The sequence below is a fragment of the Perissodus microlepis genome, chromosome 23, assembly GCF_051167445.1.
Source record: "Perissodus microlepis isolate ML-2025 ecotype Zambia chromosome 23, ASM5116744v1, whole genome shotgun sequence".
NCBI classification, from domain to species: domain Eukaryota; kingdom Metazoa; phylum Chordata; class Actinopteri; order Cichliformes; family Cichlidae; genus Perissodus; species Perissodus microlepis.
Window position 1 is genome coordinate 438,554 of NC_140482.1, and position 21,639 is coordinate 460,192.

A 21,639-nucleotide genomic window follows, 5' to 3' on the forward strand; every position below is an offset into this window, starting at 1 on the left:
TAAATTCTCATCTATAAAATTGTGTAAAAGTATTTTTTTTTACTTCTTAAGCATGTTTTATTATTATTATTACTAACCCTGGTTAATGTAGCAGTTTGAGGAAAAATCCCACTGCAGACGCTCTGGTGCTGTCTCAGGATCGTTAATTGTTTTTGCAATATGTGTGGAAATAAAAGTTGATCACATGTTTAGCAAAATGTTTGCACCTGGAGATAAGACCAAAGTATATGAAAAACATCTTTCCAGTGACTTTCAGGTAGAATTTATGACACATGTAGTTTTTTTTCTTTCAAAACTGTATATTTGCTGTTAAAATGGAACAAATAAAGCCCGGCCCATATAGCCCTCCGTACTTCATGCAGACGTGTGGTCTTGAAGCTACATTTCACATTAGTTCTCCCTCAAAGTGCATTCAGAAAAAAACCCCACTTGTGATAAACCACGGCAGACCCGGAGACATTTTCAAGCTTTTCAGTATGCTTTATTGAGGCACACGGTTGCTGAATACACATGAATGGCTGCCGCATCCCAGCTGCCAGCCAACACATCCACAACACCAACAAGTCAGACAGCGCAAAGCCTTTTAAGTTGGCGAGGCGTGCTAGCAAATGCAGCGCAGGTACATCCATCTCACCTGCAGCAGCATCGCTGACCACGCCCCCCTCCACACCACTCTTTCCTCATAGTTGCTCGCCATCGTTGCTCTCAGAGGGCAGAAGGTCCCGATCAAAGTGCACAGGTAACTTCCCTTCACATTTCACGACAATGATCCTGTTAGTGAGAAGCCTGCCTTCATACTGGCAGCTGGGTTTCCTGGCTCCCTGATGCTTTAGCTTACATTTAATTATGCGAAACGTTGCGGTACTATACGTCATGCCGCTATTTTCATCGTACCTCCCATCACCTCTACAAATGGATTTGATCTTTGCTGGAATGCTGAGGATGAATGTGTTGGTTTCCTTACAACTGTTGTCAATTTTGTAGATATTCCTATTTGATATTTCTGTGTTACACTGCTTTTCAGTCATCTTAGCATCTACATGCTGTCTTCTAAACTTTTCATAAGGTCTTTCTTCAGGTCGGTTCTTGCTTGGTTGAAAATTGTTCACTTTGGAAAATCCCTTTGCAAAGAGCAGCACGAGCATCATGCAGACAAACAGTGTCTTCATTGTCTCCTGGAGAAGAAAACACATGGGCATTTTTTCACATTAAGAATTTGGTAGATACATCCTTTTGGATCCTGAAGCTCAGTAAGTCGTCTTTGTGAGCTGCAAACACACAAGACAAGAGGGCTGATAGACCTTTTTCTTTAAATGAAAGAAGTAGTTTTATTTATAGTTTTCTTTTTGATTTATTTATAATCTTATATAGAAATTTGTTCTGTTTATTTTTCAACTGTTAGGACGATTGAAAACTATCAAGCTTTATAAATATCCTGAACAAGCCTGATGTGGACAGACAGACTCCTGGAAGCAGATTCAGGCGTGATGATGTCATTTTCAACTGGAAAAAGAAGCTTTGAAAAGCTGAAGTAGTTGTCTTTGAATGTTTAGATATTTAACCTTGTTGTATTACTTTATATTTTATATTTATCGCATTAAGACATGAAGATATTTGTTTTTGCCTTAAAATTTAGTGTTTTCATTTGTACTTTTTGTCTTTTTTTTTTATTGTGTCATTTTGCCTTTTTTACTTGATGTGATTTGGATAAATATATATTTATATCTACAGATATATTGAGAGAGTTTTTCTCTGGGTTTCACAAGCCCATTATATAGATAAAAGTCCAGGTCATAATAAATCTGGTTCATTAAGAACAAAGTTTAAATCCTATTTAATGGAAATGCCTTTCTGCACTCAGTTATTCTTTCCTGTCATATGTTTCAGTGTGCTCTGCAGTAACAATGACACACTGCAAAATAGAAATAAAACAGAACTCAAGACACAATGGATTTTCCTTCAATTTGTATCTGTTTATGTGTAATTTATAGGATTTTTTTATTTCAAGCTTTTCCAAATTAAGACACTCACCTTTTTTTTCCTTTACTAATGAGCAGTCGGCTGATTAACCTGCAGTGGTTCAGGTACAAGTTGGTTGTCTGGAACAGCAGGTGATGAAGATGTCGTGAAGGGTCTGTGGTTAATGTATATAGTGGGTTCATTACATAACTGGATAGGCAACATCTGACATTCAGTTCAAATACAAAAAGATCTTATTTAAACACAAATCAGCAAAAACAGGTCTCTCACCGTGCAAGCATACAGCTTACGTAAGTTTAGTATGCTCACCGAATCCAGTGTTTAGTGTAGCAGCAGAATTATCACAGTTTATGGAGATGTTCAACGTGAGCCTGCTGCCCAGCTTTAAAAGGAAAATCATTTAAAATTATACATAATAAGTTCTTACCAAAAGAGGAATGCAGACGGAGATGAGCAGAGATCTCTTCTAGTGCAGTTCAGATGCTGCTGTGAGTTATAGTTCACTTCTGTCACAGAGGAACAAAGTGTGTTTGGATCTGGACACTTTGATTTTTATACTTCTGATCAGCACCACCTCAAATAATCCTTTGCATCCACACCTACATCACTAGCCCACCACTTCTAGGAAACTTTAACACTTCCCTGCTTGTGACTCAGAAAGATAATGCAAATATGATGATCACTGACCACAAGAACCTGCATGTAGATGCAGCCTGTTTTTCCACATCTGGCTTTAGAAAAAAAATTCATGCACAAACAAATAGATTTAAAATAAAAAGACGTGTTGGTATATTTTGACCTTTCAAATAAACTATTAACACTTCTTTTTTCCCTTTTTTAAGTATATGTTTTGGAAAATAAAGTGAGTGTATTGACCATTTGCAGTTAAAATGTTGGACAATCTTTTTATTTTTGTTTTACTACCAGTTGGTTGTAATAATTTCATATGAGGATTTAAATGGATGTATAACAAAACAAAGGATAAAAGTGTATATATAAAAGTATATTTAATGAAGCTGATCGAACAACAGTGCAATATGTCATGATGACAGTGTTTACAATTTTGGCAGGAGAACAAAAGATAAATATTATAAAATACAAGACATGAAAATCTCAGAGGTCAGGGGTCGGGGGCCCAGGAAGTCTGACCCGCAGATTCCAGGTCTGACTTCGAGTACATAAAATATCATCTTTCTTGTGGGGAAGGAGCCTGAGTTAGAGCAGGAAGTTACACCATATTGATATTGTTGGGGTAGCCTCAATGCCAGTATTGGACTCTCCAGTTTCCTTGAAGGAGGTTTGACTTTGTGCCATTGTTGGCTGGACTCTGTGCTCATTGATATCCCAGTATCAGTGAGTTAAGACACCATGCATTTATTTTCTGTGTGGCACACAACAAGAAAACAAGCCAAGAGAGAACACATCAGCCTCCAATGACAGTTTATTAAAAAGTTTATTGGAGGTTATTTGTTGTGTTATTGAACCTCTGTGTTAATGAAAGTGTGTCCTTAATAAACGTACTCCATAAGGAAGTGTGTTCACAAGTGCACAGAACACATTAGGGCACAGGTCAATGATCGATTTTACAATTGTATTGTTAGATCGATGGACACTCTCGGATACTTGGATACTCAGGTGATTAGAGGAGCAGAGATGATCAGCTGATCAGGATTTGGTGGGGAGTTGGATCAGGTGGTGGAGAGATACAGGACAGGCCTGACATACACAAACGTATAGTGAAGGTGCAGAGGCTCAGATCTGTGACATCGTTAAGTCCCAGCTCAGTGTCCATATTTAGATGTAACAGTGCTATATAGACTTTACCTGGTAACTTGTATGAGTAATGTTTTCATCTCAGGCATGTAAATTTCATTTGTGAATATATTTTTAATACTTGTACAACAGATTTTTTTGAGTGTTAAATAGAAAATATATGCTGCAAATGAAGTGATGGGTAGCACTCTTTAGTTCACCCCTGCTCTCGAAACAATGTAGGTGGTCCAATTAACATATTTGCATTTTTTCATTTGCTTTTGCTGTTTCACTTGCAAAATATTTCCAGTGTGACATTTGATCAGGTCTTGTAAACCTCGTCGTTAACCAAGGCTGCTGTACTGATCACCGGATCTTAACTTAATTGTCACAGTGCACTCAGAACAAAACAGCCATGCAGAGATATGAGTCACAGTGACATTAAAACTGATGAAGACAGTCGTCGTTAGAACCAGCAACCTGAATGAACTAAAAAAAATAACCTAAATTCAACTGGTCTAAAATATCAGGATCTCAGTGTTAAGTCCATATTTTTGAAGTAGAAGCTTTTACTGGTTTTACTTAAGAAAAAGAAATAATAAGGAATTGTGTTGGAATTTGTCCAGTTTAACAGCTGCAGTTTAACAGATGAAATCATGTTCAGCGCTTTGTCCTGTCAGTAAACACAGATTCTTTATTTGCACTGAATGGGACAGCATATATTTTCACTGCTTTTGGCATAATGACAATAAAAGATAAATAAAAGATAGTTTCAAAGTCTGACCTGCAAAGCCCGTCCACCCAGTGTCCTCCTCAGTCATGCTGGTTGCATGATTGCTGTAGAAGTGCTAAACTACTGTGACCTGATTAATTGAACTGAGCTCACACTGCAATAACTAATCAGTGAGGTGGTAGTTTAAGTACTTCATTACCAGAATGTATAAATGAAGTACATCAGAAGATGTTGGGGAAGAAGGACTTTACCGGGTGGGCCTGGACCCCCGAGGCCTGTCCCTGTGCCGACCTCGTCTGAGTCTAATAGATTTATAAGATAGAGCTCATCAAAAGACTAAGATATGAATATAAACATGATATTTGTCAGTTTAATTTAATGTTAAGTTGAACTGGAGTTAACCAGAAACCTTTACTCTTCCAACTCCTCTACTTTGTCTAACAGTTAGCTTAGCTTAGCCTAGCCAAGTTTTCTTTGGGTTTCTCGTGTTTGTTGTTCTTGCGTGTAAAAGCAGTCATCTTGCATCACTTCTGATTGGTGAACATGAGTACACAAGAAAGAGACCGTCAGTTTTAACATCATTTTATATAACACTCTATTTCAAACCTGGATCAGACACTTTGCAAAACATGGAGGCTAATTGCAGTTTTTGCAAATTGCTAATTGCATGGTTTCAAATTGCAATTTTGATTTTAAGTTGACTAATTGTTCAGACCTGCTCTGGGGCCTGTCTGAAGTATTAAATTGACATATATTTGTCTCCACACCTACGCAGGAGAACTTTTTTGTAAGTGTGAAATGGAAAATAGAAGAAGTAGAGATGTGGGTGTTCCTATTTACATATTTTTATTTTCTGTTTCTTTAGCCAAACATGTTATTTGATCAGAGCACCTGCCTGTACACCTGCTGTTAACCAAGCAGTTATTTTCTAGCTGCTACACTGATCACAAAATCATGACATATGAATGACAGGAAGTGTCCAGTGTCACGTACCGATATTAATGACAACAATGATGGGTCAAAGCAACATATGATGAACATTTATTACGATATCATGATAAATGTAATGCAGTGGGATAACTTCTACAGTTATTATGTTAGCGATGATGCCTCTTTGCTTTTCATTTATACACAGCTTTGTGGCGTATGATGGAGTGTCAGGGCCACATTAAGATGATAACCTGCCACGGCTGCTGTACCCTCTACAACACGGCTTGTGTCGATGATTTAGTGAAGCAAACTGATCAGCTGTCCTATTGTGTCTTTTGTGTGTTTGGTTTTGTGTTTTCAATGAACTGAAAGCCCTCTTTAATGCACGAGGGTGTGACCATCAGTGTTGGGTAAGTTACTTTAAATTAGTAACTTAGTTACATTACTAGTTACTTCCATCAAAAGTAACTCAGTTACTTCAAGTTACTCGTTACTTTCAAAGTAACTAGTTACTAGGGAAAGTAACTTTGGTTTTACTCAGACTTCTCTTGTTAATGTGTTGCTAACTGGATACCCAGCAAGAGTGCCAGTCTTCTAGCTTGCTTACTTGCCACAGTGCACCGTGCCACCTACCAAAGGAAAAAGTAATGTGCATATTTCCACGAGAGAAATCCCACGCCTGGACCGTCGTTGACCGCCGCATGATTCTAGCCTACGTTACAGCGTCATGTGCGCTTTTTACATCCAACACAAAAACTGCAGTCGTGGTGCTTTCGATTGTACTCAGAACTCAGAAATTCTGCCTTCCGAATAGGAAGATGTAGGTAACACCAGACTGCAGATGAGTTGCATACAGAGCTGGACTGGGACAAAAAATCAGCCCGGGCATTTTGACTAGAGACCGGCCGCCATTATAGCAAAAATCATAAAGCCTTTGAATGAAAACAAACACTGTTGTGACAGTGATGTTCACTGTCTTGATGGTATACATGTATCAATCTATCAATCGTTTGTTGTAAGACTCAGATAATTATTTATTAAAAGCTAGACATTTTAAATGAGAACAAGAAAGTATTTCTTTGTGCCCCCCTTTCCCTGTTAATGCCCTACCTGCCCCCCTGGCAAAACTTTGCTAGATCCACCCCTGCACAGTTACCAGCTGTCAGCTACATAGAAAAGGATCCTGGTGTTATTTGTCTCTCAGAAACAGTTCATAACTTCCCTTCAACTCATTCATGTCACCTAAAAGGTAAACCTGTTTCTCCATCACCTGTTCAGCTCTGATGATTCAGTAAGGACATCTCCTGGTTTCATCTTCATGTTTCCTCACCACTGTCAAAGGAGCTTGCAAAGAAAAGCGTCTGGACTTCTTTAAGTTACTTGAAGACGTTTCACCTCTCATCCGAGAAGCTTCTTCAGTTCTAAGGTCAAATGGTGGAGAGTCCCAGATATAAACCTAGTGGGAGTATCCCCCCACAGAGGGACAAAAGGACCCCCTGATGATCCTCTAATCGCCTGAGCCAAGGTGTGAAAGCGGGTGTGGGTCCCAATCAGGTTTACAAGTTTGTGGACAAGGCTCAGCGGGCCCAACACTCTAAAGGAAAAGAAAGACAACGCAGGAAATTTCACACCTTGCTTTCAAAAACACACACTCCTCATCCTGAACCTACACAACCCAGAGAAGAAAACACACCTGAAGTCAGTCAGGAGAAATGGGTTAAGAACTTTTCAGACAGGATTCTCACTGAACCTGAAAAGAGAGTATTAGCCAAAGGACTCAATTTTGCCATTTCTCCACAACAGTTGCCCATAGTGGACCTCATCACAGCCACAGAATCTGCCATACGGATTAATAAATTATCACAGACAGAAGCAGAGCAAATCAGGATGAAAGTCTCAGCCACGCTCTCCAGGGCCAAAGTCCCTCCATCCAACCTCACAATACAGGAAAAGAAGGCCGTCGCTTCCCTGAGCAAAGACCACAACATCACTGTTTTACCAGCTGATAAGGGAAGATGCACCGTGGTCCTAAACACTACAGATTACCATACAAAGATCACTACTCTCCTCAGTGACAATAATACCTACGAAGCCTTAAAGCGAGACCCCACAAGCAGCTACAAAAAGAAAGTTATAGCTTGCCTTCAAGACTTTGAAAAGGACAAAATTATTGACCGCCTTACATATCACCGCCTTTACCCAGGGGATGCCATACCCTGCATCTACGGACTTCCTAAAATCCACAAGGAAGCTGTCCCACTCAGACCCATAGTCAGTAGCATAAACTCAGCCACTTATAACATTGCTAAACACCTTGCTACCATCCTTGCTCCCCTTGTGGGGAACACCCCACACCACATCAAGAACTCCACCGACTTCACTGACAAGGTCCAGAAACTTACCCTGGACCCAGATGAAACCATGGTGTCCTTTGATGTAGTCTCTCTCTTCACTTGCATACCCACCACGGAGGCCGTGGAGACTGTCAGAAAACGACTACAAGAAGACAGCTCCTTGGAGGACAGGACCAACTTCACACCCGATCAGATTTGCACACTGTTAGACCTCTGCCTCACCACTACATATTTCAAATACAACGAAGGCTTTTACAGACAAAAACATGGCTGTGCCATGGGCTCCCCCGTGTCACCTATTGTAGCCAACCTTTACATGGAGGAAGTGGAAAGGAAGGCTCTTGGCTCTTTCAAAGGAAGAGTACCCAGCCACTGGTACAGATATGTGGACGACACCTGGGTCAAAATCAAGACACAAGAAGTGGAATCCTTCACTGCGCACATTAACGCTGTGGATAAAAACATCAAGTTCACCAGGGAAGACACAAAGGACAACTGTTTGCCTTTCCTGGACTGCGCTGTGCACATTGAAGAGAACGGCAAACTCAACATCGAAGTTTACCGGAAGCCCACACACACGGACCAGTACCTCCTCTTTGACTCCCATCACCCTTTGGAACACAAACTTGGAGTAATTAGGACCCTACACCACCGGGCAGAACATGTTCCCTCTAAGCCTGAAGGAAAAAAGAAGGAACACACACATGTAAAGGAAGCACTCAAAACGTGCGGCTATCCTAAATGGGCGTTCTTAAAGTCAGCAAAGAGGCACAGAAAAGAAGACCAGACACCAGCGAGGGAGGATAAGAAGGACAGACGCAACAACATTGTCATCCCCTATGTAGCCGGTGTATCAGAAAAACTTAGGAGAGTTTTCTCCAAGCATGACATCCCGGTGCATTTCAGACCCAGCAACACGCTCAGACAAAAACTGGTTCACCCGAAAGACAAAACGCCAAAACACAGACTTAACAATGTGGTGTATGCTGTACAGTGCAGCGAGAAATGCCCAGACCTCTACATTGGAGAGACCAAACAGCCACTTCACAAGCGCATGGCACAACACAGAAGAGCCACCTCCACAGGACAAGACTCAGCAGTCCATCTGCATCTTAAGGATAAAGGACACTCTTTCGAGGATGCCAATGTTCACATTTTGGACAGAGAGGACAGATGGTTTGAAAGAGGAGTGAAAGAAGCCATCTATGTCCACTGTGAGCGACCATCTTTGAACAGAGGCGGGGGTTTACGACACCAACTCTCTGCCATCTATAATCCAGTTTTGAGATCCCTTCCCAGACGCCTTAACGCCCACTCACATCCTGGGCCATCTGACCTCAGGAATTCGCATGATAAGGTGGGGCCAGGTTTCACAATGAACACACCCGAAACTCTGGCTGATTGGGACCCACACCCACTTTCACACCTTGGCTCAGGCGATTAGAGGATCATCAGGGGGTCCTTTTGTCCCTCTGTGGGGGGATACTCCCACTAGGTTTATATCTGGGACTCTCCACCATTTGACCTTAGAACTGAAGAAGCTTCTCGGATGAGAGGTGAAACGTCTTCAAGTAACTTAAAGAAGTCCAGACGCTTTTCTTTGCAAGCTCCTTTGACTACGATGACCTGGATGACTGAGAACCTTCACAGACATATTTCCTCACCACTCTCACCACATAACCAAACCGATATCATGACCAGCAGCTTTACAGCTGTGGCTCCAGCAAACATCAGCTGATACTAGAAAGTAATATTAAATAAATTCTAACAACAGCTGATCAAACGTGCTGCTGTTGTTTAACGTGACAACCGCTGGTTTCCTCTTTCTGGCGCAAAGCGGACGATAAATAAACAAGAGGGAAAAGCCAATCAGCTGATCATTGATCAGTTTCATGATTAAAGTAGCAACAGGAGAGGGAGGGGAGAGAATGAGAGAAGAGGAGGCAGCTGTGCAGCGTAAACACAGAATAAATCCAGCTTTGTGTCTTTTTCATTGTAGCTGAAGTCCGGGACAAACTGTGTTCCTTTTCACCTCAATACGAAACCCGTAATATTTTCTCTGAATATGAGACGATTCCGTTTTTTAGGGAACGGTTGGCAACTCTAATAATTAACCGTATGAACAAAATAAAGTTCAACATCAGTAACATAGCACCACCCAGCTGTATAGAAACTCTGTCATGCTAGCTAGCACGCAGTACGAAAAAGTCAGCACAACGAAAATAAACTCCACCTAAACTTGGTTCATATCTCACCCAGATAGACTGCAGGTCATAACTTCTTACCTGAAGTTCAGTTCACCTGACACTCAGACGGGCGGCCGCTTCGGGTCTCTCCTCCTGCCTCCCCTTTCTCTCATCCACCTGCTGGCTTCCACCACTTGCTAATGTTACTGAATCTGTGGAAGCTCCGCGATAGCCACCACACGAAGTAACGAATAACGAGCCTATCTAAATCCCAGTAACGAGTAACGCGTTCCTGATTTTGGCATAATAACTAGTTACCGTGCTCGTTACCACAATAATAACGTAGTTACTGTAACGCGTTACTTAATAACGCGTTAGTCCCAACACTGGTGACTAGGGATGGGTACCGGTAGCCGGTGCCATGATGGCACCAGTTCTGACATAAACGGTAGTAATCAGACCGAAAAGCAGCGCACATTTCGGTGCTTTATTTCGGTGCTTTTTTTTCCTGAGCTGTGATACACTTTAGATTCTAGCCAATCATTTTACGTTTCCGAGGATAGTAGGCGGGTCCAGGTACGTACGTTCTTTTAGAGCAGAGCTACAGATTAAAAATGCCCAAGGAGGACCAGTTAAATGTATGGCTGTACTTCACAGCAAAATATGCAAACTCAGCAGCCTGCAACAAGTGCTTTAAACTGATACTGTGATACTGTCAAAGGAGGTAACACCTCGAATCCGATGAAACACCTGGCGACGCATAGCGTTTTTTTTAAAAGCCAAGAAATGCGCCGTATTTGATAGCTTGCTGCGAGACCTCACACCGTGCACATCTACTGCGGGTGGGTTGCCAGTTATCGACCCGGAGTTAGCAACATCCCCCAAAAACCCGAAGAATAGAGTCCTGGCCCCTAGCCCTGCCAGTGTAGCAGAAATGATGACGGATGATGATGGCGGCAGCAGCCGTTCTTCTCTGCGTGAGTAGCGTAATGTTGTTCGTGTGTAATTTACGTTGAGTAGGCTAACCACGTTATTACATTAATGCATGTAAGGTGAACTAGCAAACATCATCATAGCTACATGCGGCTGTCTTGTTTGATGGCAGATACTCCCTTCACCCTGGCCAAAAAGGCTAAAATGACCAAAGAAAAAGTGGAAAACAGTTAAACATGAGAGGTTTTTGGATAAAGTTTGTGTTTTTTCCATTGTTTAAGCACTGCTTCCAGCCAAGAGTGATACCATATATGCCCCATAGCTGCAGAAAAGGCTAACATTGTTATCTTTTTACAAAAAAACAGCTGAACATGAGAGGTTTTTGGACAAAGTTGGTGTTCTCCATTCTTTAAGCACCGGTTTGAGTACCGTTTAAGCACCGGCACCGTTTCAAAAGTACCGGTTTGGTACCGGTATCGGATAAAACCTAAACGATACCCATCCCTACTGGTGACCATCCACATCCTCTCATCTGTCCAGTGTCAGCCATTCATTTTGTGCAAATGGTCTTTTTGCACCATAACTTTATTGTCCTGATACTGATCATCACACTGTGTATGTGCGCTAAAACAGCAATCATTTCACTGCTCAGGTTACAAAATGTCATAAGATGCTGCGTGGCCGTACAAGATAGACTTTGGTTAGCAACTCTCTGAGGCTTTTACTATGAAGCAGAACGCTGTCCTTTCCAGCTAACTTCAAGAGTCAAGTTATCCTTTGAACCTAATCTGCTCCAAAGCAATTTATGTTCCAAATGTGAGATCAACAGGTACAAAATCACCACCTACTAACCAGTAAGACCAAAAAGAACAAAATAAAATCACCAGTCCTGGAAGATCCCTCAGACCGCTGTGTGCAGAGAGTAGGAGGGTGTAAAAATTTTTCAGCAGAGTCTGACGTCTTTGTCTTTCCATGATTAGCAATGATAATGAATATAGATTCTCTACAACTTTACTGTTTTGTAAGTATTAATATATGATCCTAAAGCAGGACACCTGCACTGTAATTAATGACCTCACATCACATGTTTAAATTACGCTTTTACATTTAACCTTTTAATCAGACCAACAAAAAGCTCATACTCCATTTTAGCAGCGGTCATTGTGACACTGATGATAAAACTTGTGTAAAATTGCAAAACTGTAAAAAGAAATAAAAAATAATTTATTTTAAAAAAAAAGCATTTTTGTAGCTCAATGTTGAAATTACAGTTAACTTCACTGGTTGGCTGTTTCACCGGTAACACTTCAAAATAACATGCTAAGGTTTAATAGGTTATAAGGAATACACTCTGAGCCCTGGGCAGTGTTGTGCTAATAAGAGAAGGTTTGTGTGCGCAGTGAAACAGTAAGTTTTGTATTTCATAATTTATTGATTTTCTATTATCCTTTCTGACCTACATTAATGAAGCAGCCATTAGAGCACCATGTCTGCTCTAATAGTTCTGTAGTTTGATGCTTGAGTCATTGCACACTTGTTGAAACTCCCTCACCCGTCAAAGCAGCGTCTGTGTTATTCGCGTCCAGCAGATGGCAGTGTTTCACGGCTGTGTGAAGCTTCAACTGGATTGTTCGTTTAAATTAGATGGTTTTATAGAATAGTTTGTGTTTGCCATGTTACAGTGGGGAGGAAAAACTCCCTTTTAACAGGAATATCTAGACATGAATGAGTATTCCAGTGGGGCACTATCTGTGCTATCTATAAGAAATATTAGGAACAACAAAACAAAGGATCGCGTCCAGTGGCATTTTAAGAGAGTGAATACCGACGCTAAATGTCTTTGTAAAGCAAAAGCACTTTGTTAGCCTTTACAGTGTAAAGCTATGGATCAATGTGCAGTGAAGAAAAATCGAGGTGGCCAGTCTGTCCTTTCCTAACCAATCACAGAGCTCCTTACATTGCACCATGTGGCTAATTTGCATTTTACTGATATTGCTGGGCTGCTGTTAATCATTTTGTCTTTATATTACAACAGAGCATTGACCTTTAACCTGTTTAATTCATACTGAGTATTTAAAAAAAATGTATTGTCATAATAAATTCTGCCTCACTGAAACACCATTTTGCATTAGCACCTGACTTGTCACTGATGATATCACTGCACGAGCAGCTTTTAGGGCAAAAGGGGAAGCTACATTTAAAGGCTTTACTATCTGGACTTTTTGTATCCCTCCCATCTGCTCATAGCAGATGGCTAACCCTTCCCTGAGCCTGTATCTGCTGGAGGTTTCTTCCTGTTAAAAGCGTGTTCTTTCTTCCCACTGTCACCAAGTGCTTGCTCAAAAGTGATCATTTGATTGTAGAGGTTGTGTATTTATGTTGTACTCACTGGCCTGCATAATGCAGGGTGAATACTTATTTTGCTGTAATATTATCTTAGAAAAACCTGGTTGACAAAAATTTACACATTATAGAAATATAAAGCTAACATGGCCACCACTTCTGCTACTTTTACCACAAATAATTTCCTGAAGCACAGTAAAAGTCTCTCTGTTACCGACTGTTAGAAACCCAGCTCATATTTGGAGACAGTGGCTTGTAGCCTCCTAAAGGAGAGAGAAGGACATTTGTTTTAGTAATAATCTAATAACAGGCCAATTTTCTTCCTTCATCCAGACTTCATTCAGCAGAGAGCCATAAGCACAAGAAATGAGATGATGAGTGAGATCCACATTTTTTTTCTCAAACCCAGAGATTTATTGCTACGTGATAATGCCCACTTACAAAGCATGGAAGCTTAGTTGCAGTTTACACTCACTGATCACATTAATCAAATGTCTTTATGTTACAGGTTTAAAAGTTTTATCCAAGCACATCTTCTCCATCACTGCTGGCTGGACACCTGTTCCATGGATGTGTCCTCTCTCTCTGTTTTCCACCCTTTCCCTGTGTGCCAGTTCCCCTCCGTCTGTCTTTTATGCGCTCGCTGTCTCTCGCTTATTTTTGTTGTGAAATGTATGAATTTGTAACCGTGTTAAGAAATGACATCAACTGAATGCAAGCAAAACTTCCAACAACAGTCAAGTATTGCTTCACTGTAAATCTGCAACCTCTGAACAAAGATCCACAAAGTTCCTTTTCCAAGACGTCTTTTTAATTCAGGAAAGTCTTCAGTTTTCATGTCTTGAATTTTCTTTTATTATAGTTATTAAAATGTACTGAAGATCGACCGATGAGCTAAAAGTCAAAGCAGAAGAGAGGACTTCTAGCTTTTTGCTTTGTCTTGCCTTGTTTTAACGCTGTGAAAACGCAGTGCAGAAAGAAAAACTAAACCTTGTAGTGAAACAAGCAGCAGGTTTTACAGTTATTTACTCTTAATTATACAGTGACTCTGCTGTAATTCTATTGTAAAGTGCATTTTATAGCAACTCATAAGTCAGATGTTTTTCTTTACTTCTGTGGGGTTTTGTTTGTTTGTTTGTTTATTTACAGTATAGGTTTTCAAATAAAATGGGGGGGATGTGGTTGTTAAACTGTTGCTTTGTGGAGCGGTGACACTGATGACTAGGACAGTGTTGTAAAAGGTGTAGCATAAAAAGAAGTCACAGAGGAATCCGTGTCCTTTTTCTTTCTGTTGCCTCCACAGGTCTGTTCTCTCCTTTCTGCATGACCCTCAGCTGCACACAGGTCAGTCTTTGGACTCGTCATTTTGATCTTCTATAATGTTTTGCTTGAGCATGTCCTGCTTTTCTGTAATGTTATTTCTACAGTTTTAGCAGTTCTTCTTGAGGGAAAGAGAAAGATCTAAAAATCTTATACGTTATATATGTTAAATAACATGTGTAGTGCTCACATGTAATGCAGATGTTAGCTTTGATCTAACTTCCAATAAATCCTGATTGGATGTTGTTAGCGTTAGCACTTGTGTTTGCTTCTACACGTTAATAGGAGATGCCCATATAACCAGGCTCTGCATAATGAATTCACTGTTACCATTTACCAGCTTCAGAGAATTTCACTCAGCAAAGACGTCTTTACCAACTGGTGCTGCAGACGAGTGCCTCCTGATTGAACAACTGGAACCAACCACTCATAAGTCAAGGAAAAAATGAAGGTAATCTTTAAAAATGGTGTTACAAATGCTGGGCAAAACAGAAGAAGGTGTTTCTAATTAAATACTAAATTTATGAGATGGTTTATTCTACTGCGTAATTATTACGCAGTAATTACGCAGTAATTACGCAGTAATTACGTAGTAATTGCTGCGCAGCATTAACTAAACATTTCCAATAACGTTTTTTACTGGAACTCAACAAGCTCTTAAACACCGATTTGGGAAAGTTGATCATGTCCTGAGATTTCTAATGTAATTCTGTGTTTTTCTTCCTCAGGGAATCACGAGGGTTCAGTGTTCCTGCTTGCTGCTGCTTCTGCTCTCTGCTGCTGTGCTCACACAAACCTTTGAGTTCAAAAAGGAACACATCCTTCCAGAGGGGTCAAAAACGTGCAATGACATGATGAAAAAGATTAACAAAGAAAATACATGCAAGGCAATAAATACTTTCCTGAAAGAGAAGGTGGCATCAATTAAGGCTCTGTGTGAAGACAAAAAAAAATGACACCATCTCCCACACGTGTGATGTCATTGACTGTAAGAGGACGAGTGAGGAACCTTGCAAATACAAAAATCTAGACCTTGTCAGATTATAATATTATTTTATGCCATGTTAGACCCTTAATTAAAGATGGTGAATTATTATGTAGTTTTAGTTTGCATTATTCTCCTGAATTAGAAGAAGGTGATAACTATTGCATTTGTTAAGCTGAGTTGCATTACATTAGACTGCTGGTTTATTGTGAATGAATGATATTGTTTTATGATGCATTATACTGCTGAGTTATGAGAAATACTGTTTGCAGAAAGTCATCGCCTTATTTGTCTGATTAGAAGAGAACAGAACACACTGGAGTTTTCTGCCCCATCTCAGCAGGAGCAGATAAACAGGGAGCCAAGGTTGTAGCTTAGCCACTGTGTGAGAGAAAGAATGTGAATGTTTAGGCTTTTATGATTAGGTGGGGGCCACTAGAGGCTATAAGAGTTTGATCAATGCTCCACCATTTTGAGATCTGATGCTGTCTGCGTACGGTGTCCATCTCCCACGCGTGTGATCATTAAAATCATCGTTTGACTCAACCCGGCCGGACCAGTGTTGTTATTGTGGTTTTTCCTCTTGTATCCATCCCCAATATTTGAATCCGTAACAGTTTGGGGGCTCGTCCTGTGGTATTGGGGTGGAATTTTGGAGGTTTGGACGGTCCGAGGTTGTCGAACGGACAGGCACAAGCCAGTGGTCTGACGTGAGTGGGCATAAGCCGGCTTATACAAAGGTAAGGCACTACCTGTTGAATTATTTCCAAAGTGTGCCAAATTGGACATGACAAAATTGAAGTCTACTCACTGAAGTTACTGGTAGATGTCTGTTTGGATTTTGATGAAAAATCTCATGAGAACTGTGACAGTACTGAGTAGTTAGAGCAGTTGGACTGCTGAGTGAATTTAGTTGGATAGGGAATTGGTCATTTTGTGGGTTAGAGTCCCCATTGGTCAGACAGGTTGGACCTGCGTCAGTCATACACTTGTTTTGGGGTGTTGACTGTTGTTTCAAAGTATTATAAATTTTTCAAGAACGGCAGTTGGACTGCTAAGAAGCGCATAGCCCGGAGGTTACGCTCCCTCCTGGCCGTGGACGCGCGACCTTGACCTGTCGGCGAACAGGGTTAGTTCAGTTTGGCTTAACTGTGGGGTACGGGGCATCCTGGAATAAGCTAGGAGTTAGAGTCTCCTTACCGTTTGGAACGGTATCTGCGCTTTTTTGGGCAGCAAAGGTTGGACCTTGGGTGTCGGACACTGTTAAATTGAGTTAGGGACTTTAGAAATGAGGCCAGAAACTGTTGGACAGATACTGGTTAATTGATCACAAAAAAGTTGGACTTTTTCGGTTGGACCGTTAACTTAAATTTGTCAAAATTGTGTAGGCGCTAAATCTGCCAGGCCTGACAGTGGTTGTAAATATAAGACGTCTTTGTAATATAAAATAATAGAGCTGTGTGTGAGACGAGGCTGTGTGTGACGTCAGCGCACTGCAGCGCTGCGAGCTATTTTTAGACGGTGTGTGAACATGCAAATGAGGTGGCTGCTGTGAAGCGCACGGAGGACTTTTGCTTCCTGTTTAGCGTGTTTTTTGAGTTTTATAATTATAATTTGCAAATACTGTTAAAGACTTGTAAATAAGACGCTGATTTTGCTGATTATAATATTACAAATAAGGTTTTGAATGACTAGGGTGAATGTTTGATGTCTGGCTGAGGTTTGAAATAGACGAGACAAATCGTGCATGATTTAGACCGACACTTCAGTCGGCAGAGTGAGATTGTGTGAGAAATACAGCTGTGATTTGTTTCAGTTTTATGGTGTGAAGCAGGATTTATAAGATTTTTAAAGTGACTCTTGGTTCAGCCCAATAATATAAGCGGTTACATTTGATTTACTGTTGGTTTTATCATAATATAGGGTGTGATCAAGCACGAATTTCAGCTGTGTGTGTGACAGGAACTCTGCATGCCCATAAAAGGCAACGGCCAGACTGTGAGAAGTATGCACCGAGAGAGAGAGAGAGAGAGAGAGAGAGAGAGAGTAAAATCTAGTCAGATGAAGTGAGTGGATGTTTTCAGAAAAGTAATAGTAAGTGAATGTTTTAGTGTGTTAATACAGGTGGATTTCTCCCAACCTGGAAACCTGAGTACAGCGACAAAAGCATAAACAGAATTGGGACGACAGACAGGCCAAGCTTTGGCTCAAAAGTTTACAGCTTGACCCCAACTTTGTCCCCACCCTGAAAATAAGCTTAAAGGACATCTTCTCCTCCAGTTATCAGTTACCACCACTGGAAATTTGCAGGCAAGTTTTTGACTGAATTGTTATTGGCACCATGTGTCCCTGAATCTCACAAGCAAGCTCTAACTCCTGGCTGAAGACATGGAAAGCTGTTATTTAAGGTGGGAAATCAAAATTTGGGAAACAAAATAAAAACACACACACAACCAGAGAAATATATGAGAAAGGCACGTGTTAGAGAAATGCCTCGTTTGAGAAAAAGTTAAATTAACCCACCTACAAACGCACACACACGCAATGAAGAAACAGCTTTGGGTGCCTTGAAAAGCGCTATATAAATCCAATCCATTATTATTATTATTATTATAATTATTACATTCATGAACATGTGAAGATTTTCCAGCAAGGTTAAAGCAGCGAAACTTAACATACACCTGTTGTTGAATGAAAAAGTTTATCCACTACTAACAAATAAACTCTCTGGGTTGCAGGACAACAACTTAACTTCAAAAAAAAAAAAAAAAGACACTGGTCTGACCAACCAGTGATGACACGACAAATTTAGTGGTTAAAAGATTCAAATTGTGACATGTTTTCTGCTGATTGATTAATACAAGTGATTACTGAATGAAAGAAAATTCTTTTTTGGGCTTTTAAACATGATTTTAAGAATTTTAACATGTACCTGTGTTGTCCTGTCAGCTTGGTGGGTTATGAGTTGATTATATAGTGAGAAAAAAAACAAAAAAAAGGGGGAGAGAAGGCTGACACAGGGCCTGGCTCCGTTGTTTCTCCCCTCTCTGAATAACACAGCCAACACAACATCATTTTCCTGTTCGTCTGTTTTTGTTTTGTTTTTGTTTTGTTTTTGTTTTTTCTCTTTATGCTTGATTACAGGCTGCTTTGCCGAGGCTGACCTGGACTCCTGCTCTCCCCTCTACCATCTTTGCTCTCTCCTCTACCATCTTTGATGTGACCCTGACCAAATGCTACAGCAGCTGGACCCACAACAACAACCTGAAAATGTCAACAGAGCGGCAGGAAAACGATCTCATGCAGCTGAGACGGAGAGCATTAAATCCAAGGCCCGTTTCACTACACGGGGGAGATTTCCAGACAGCTTCAGCTAACAGAGCTCTGACGAGACGCCCATTAAGCCCAGAGGAAAAGTGAGGCCGAGCAAAAGAATGCTGACCTTAACAACTCTGCATTAAAACTGTGCAGGACAGTGACTGACCAACACGGATGATCGGGCAGCAAAAAGGGCGTGCCAGAGACAGGAGGAGTAACTGAGGTCAGGAGGCACCTCAGAATGGACAAAAGCACCAGAAGAAAATAAGCTGAAGGCACAGGTGTCGGGGCTCGGCCAGGAGCTGACCTCTGAGAAGAGCCGGACAGCAGAGCCGCAGAAGGCCGTGGAGCAAAGCAAGGAAAACATCAATAAACTTCAATCTGACGTGTACGGAAAAGACTCTGAGGTTTCTGCCCTCAGTAAGAGCTCAAGGCATCAGAGCAGAAACTGAGCATGGCTCAGGAGGAGCTGGCTGCTAATCGAACCCATCAGTCAGGCTTGGAGTCCCAGACACAGGACTTGAAACCAGGCTGGAGCTTGCTGGAGCAGGAGGTCGCCAAACCTGACAAGAAGCTCCTACAGCAGGAGCAAGCCCTGAAGGAGCTACAGAAGCAAAAGGGTCAAGTTAAGGAGGAGCTGGACAAGGAGAAGATGCAGGACACTGGAGAAAAGGACTGCCTCAATTGGGGCCAGAACCAGTATGGACAGAACTTTGAGCAGCAGCACCAATGGATGCAAACAGACTGAAATGGAGGAGGGCAGGACCCCAGGGCACGCCTCAGGCCGTGGTTTACCCAGAACACCAGAACAGGAAAGTGATGAACACAAACACACACAAACACACACATCTACATGCACTGACTCAGAATGAAGAGAAACACACATATGAACACATATGCACTCGTTGATTCACTGACACACACACACACACGCGCTGAGTCAATTGAGTGAGAAATGACACACACACATGCACACACTTGTGCAATGAAGAGTGATACACACACACACACACACGCTGCTGCAATGAAGAATGCTTTACTAACAAATGCTTATGCTGACACGCAAAATGCTGCACACAAACATCCAAATACAGAATCTGTTACAACAACAAGAAGCCATTGATTGTTTATTGGTTAAATGCATTTCATGTCACCCAGAGGGCGTTTGTGTAGATTTAGGGGACAGGGTCTAAGGCAGTTTGGTTATGAAAACAATGTCTGTGCGTGATGTCTGTTTATGGCTCAAGGCCTCGACTGAATTGTTTACTGTGCTTCACACGGCCTGATAAGGAGCAGTGGTACAGAGTGAAAATGATGAATTAACGGTGTGAGCCTTATTTCGGAGCGCCACATTTTTGTGATTGAGATTTACTTGAAGGAGGAACACACTGAAAAAGAAATAAAATAATAATAATAAAAAAAATAGAGAAAAAAAGGGGCCAGCCCTTGGATTTACGTAAGCATCTCGTGTGTATTTAACACAATTGCCTCAGGCTTTAAAGATCTGTACGAAATCCAACAACTCAATTTGTTCTCATTGAGATGACACGATACAATCTAATAAGAGTGGTTAGCTGCTGAACTCACGGAATCCACAACACCGCATAAGATTTCAAACTACAGGAAAATCACTGGAGTTATAAGAGGCAGACAGCGACACACACACCACATGCATGCTATTGCTATTTATTGTGAATTAACCTGTCAAGGGCAAGAACAAAATAATTCTGCATCAAATACAGGAAATCATAGCTTTCCTGTATTTCCTACATTGTTGGCATGCTGGTTAGTGCTGTTGCTCCACAGTAAGAAGGTCCTGGGTGCAGGTCCACAGTCTGGCTAGTTTGCAGTGGTTTCTCTCTGGGTGTTCTGGTTTCCTGCCACAGTGAAAAGTCATGCAGCTATTAGAGCTAGGTTAATTGATGATTCTAAATTATCCATGAATGTGAGTGTGAATGGCTGATTGTTTCTATCTGATAGACTGGTCAGCTGTCCGGGGTGTACCCTGCCTGATAACCTATCACTTCAGGGTTATTTCCCGGCCCTGCTGCAACCAGGATAAAGATAGGAGGATGGTAGTTGTTGTAGACCCATTCAGTTTTTATGGTAACCAGGATCTAGACTTTGTTGAACCGCATGCAATATGAAGACAACATGTAGTATTTAAGTGACCAAGTAGAATTTGAATAAAAGTTATTGAATAGTGTTGAAATAAACTGACAGAATTGAAGGATCAAAATATTCCAGGATCTCAACTTACTCCATCTGAACATGTTTCAATCGTGTTTTATGAACACAAAATGCAGGTTTACTGAATATGAAAAGGTTGTGTTGATTTAACTCAGTTGTTTAAGTTTCTGTCGGAGCAAAACATTTGTGTGCAACCAGTGTCCACTATTGAATCAAGTAAATCCAACACGTTTTTTGTCAGGGCAAAAAGGAGTTACGGTCCCTGTATTCCTACACAATATTGTCCCAGGAGGGAGAAAAACCTTCTGGCGAAGTTTTGGTTGATTTTTGGGTTTTGCTTAACACTAGGTTGATTTCATCAGTGAGGTTTGGATTGTTTTCTTTCTCTAAGAGAGAGAAAGATGGTTTTATGCTTGGACATGTTTGCAATGGGCCCCAGTATTTGTTATTATATGAGTATTTTATTGGTTACGTTTGTTTTTGCTTTTGTTACAGTGCACTGAAATAAGAACATCTGAGAGGTGTGATCCACCGGTGGTGATATTTTGGTATTTTGTGAGTTCCTGATTTAACAAATCAGCTCTTTAATCCAGGCCTGAGAGATTGAACTTTAAA

General features: G+C 41.0%; 1 long non-coding RNA gene across 1 annotated transcript in view; it reads left to right on the top strand.

The window, feature by feature from the left end:
* LOC146360590 (uncharacterized) overlaps positions 1–16,760 on the top strand; it is a 34,623-nt gene extending 17,863 nt beyond the window's left edge. Inside the window, exons 2-4 of the long non-coding RNA XR_014799501.1 lie at positions 14,515–14,555; positions 14,872–14,982; positions 15,260–16,760. This is a non-coding gene — a long non-coding RNA (uncharacterized LOC146360590). The remainder of the gene's footprint in view (positions 1–14,514; positions 14,556–14,871; positions 14,983–15,259) is intronic.
* Positions 16,761–21,639: the final 4,879 nt, after the last annotated feature.